At 37.1% G+C, this 1,936-nt stretch overlaps 1 non-coding gene across 1 annotated transcript; it reads right to left on the bottom strand.

Moving 5' to 3' along the window:
• Window positions 1-500: 500 nt before the first annotated feature.
• On the bottom strand, window positions 501-607 carry LOC128034431 (small nucleolar RNA R71). Its single transcript, XR_008190555.1, has one exon. It is a non-coding gene; the product is annotated as a small nucleolar RNA R71 (small nucleolar RNA).
• Between the last annotated feature and the right edge of the window lie 1,329 nt (window positions 608-1,936).

Raw genomic sequence — 1,936 nt, forward strand, 5'->3', positions numbered from 1 at the left:
ACCGTAGAGAAGTAAGGCAAAGTCGATAGAATATAATAGACGAACAAGAAGATATTATTATTACAGATGAGCTGGGTGATAATCTGAATAATCAGCTACCTCCTATAGTTGCTACAAATCCAGATCCTGTTCCTCGTACTATGTACGATTATGCCAAGCCCACTCTAACTAGGGCTGAATTAAGTATTATGCGACCCACCATTGCTACAAATAATTTCGAACTGAAGCCGAAGACTATTCAAATGATACAACAGTTTGTCCAATTTGATGGTTTGCAAGACGAAGATCCAAATACTCATTTGGTCAATTTCCTAGAAATCTGCGATACTTTCAAGATCAATGGCGTCACTGACAATGCCATTTGTTTACAGTTATTCCCTTTCTCATTGAGGAACAAAGCAAAACAGTGGTTGAACTCTTTACCATGAGGTTCCATCACCACATGGGCTCAAATGACTGAAAAGTATCTACTAAAGTACTTCCCACCGACTAAGATAACTAATTTGAGAAATGACATCTCTTCCTTTGTACAGATCGATTTAGAGACTTTATATGATGCATGGGAGAGGTATAAGGATTTATAGAGAAGGTGCCCTCACCATGGGTTACCTCTATGGCTACAAGTTCAAACCTTCAACAATGGTTTGAACCCTTCAACGAGGCAATTAATCGACGCAGCAGCCGGTGGAACTCTTAATAATAAAACACCCAAAGTGGCTTATGAATTTATAGAAGAGATGGCACTGAATAATTATCAGTGGCAAGTTATAAGGACGAAGCCAATGAAAGCAGCCGATGTTTTCAACTTAGATGCAGTCACCATGTTATCAAATCAAGTAGAACGATTAAATAAGAAAATTGATGGTTTATATGTTTCTATGCAGGTACATCCGGTGATGCAATGCGATATGAATGGAGGAGGAATGTCTAACCTAGAATATTTACCCTTCGCTCCTAACACAGAGAACGAACAAATCAATTATATGGGTAATAATTCTAAGCCTCAAAATAACCCTTATTGTAACCACTATAATGCAGGTTGGAGGAACCATCCCAATTTTTCTTGAGGTAGTCAAGGAAATTAGAGAGCACAACCCCCTTAGGGCATCCAACAACAACCTTACTAGCAAGAGAAAAAGCCGAATCTCGAGGAGATGTTGACGAAGTTTATCTCAGTGTTAGAAGCCCACTTTTAAAACACTGAAGTAGCATTTAAAAATCAACAAGCGTCAATTCAAGGACTTGAGAATCAAATCGGTCAACTTGCTAAACTGATTTCAGAAAGACCACAAGGTAGTTTGCCTAGCAATACCAAAAATAACCCAACGGAGCAACTTCATGCAACTACTGTGCGAGATGAAGGTTGAATCTTAACCAGAACCAAGGAAAGAAATTGTGGTAAATAACAATGAGGTTGAGGTAAGCCAGAAAGAGCAAAGCCGATTGTTAAGGAATATAAACCTCAAGTGCCATATCCTAATGCGACGAAGAGAGACAACACGAATGAACAATTTGTTAAATTTCTTAAACTTCTAAAAAAATACATATTAACTTATCGTTTGTTGAAGCTCTTTCGCAGATGCCCAACTATGTCAAATTTTTAAAGGAGCTATTCGCAAACAAACGAAAGTTAGATGATTCGTTGACTGTGGAGCTCAATGCAGATTGCTCAGCCATATTGCAAAATAAATTACCCAACAAACTGAAAGATCCAGGGAGTTTTACTATACCTTGTTTAATTGGTAGTTTGAATATTGATAATTCTTTGGCTGATTTAAGGGCTAGTATTAATGTCATGCCCTATAAAATGTTTAAGCAATTAGTTCTTGGGAAACCCAAACAAACTAGGATGAGTATTCAATTAGCAGATAGAACCATTAGATATCTTAGGGTGTTATTAAAGATGTGCTTGTTAAAATTGATAAATTTATATTTC

This window comes from Gossypium raimondii, chromosome 10 (assembly GCF_025698545.1).
Source record: "Gossypium raimondii isolate GPD5lz chromosome 10, ASM2569854v1, whole genome shotgun sequence".
Lineage (NCBI taxonomy): Eukaryota > Viridiplantae > Streptophyta > Magnoliopsida > Malvales > Malvaceae > Gossypium > Gossypium raimondii.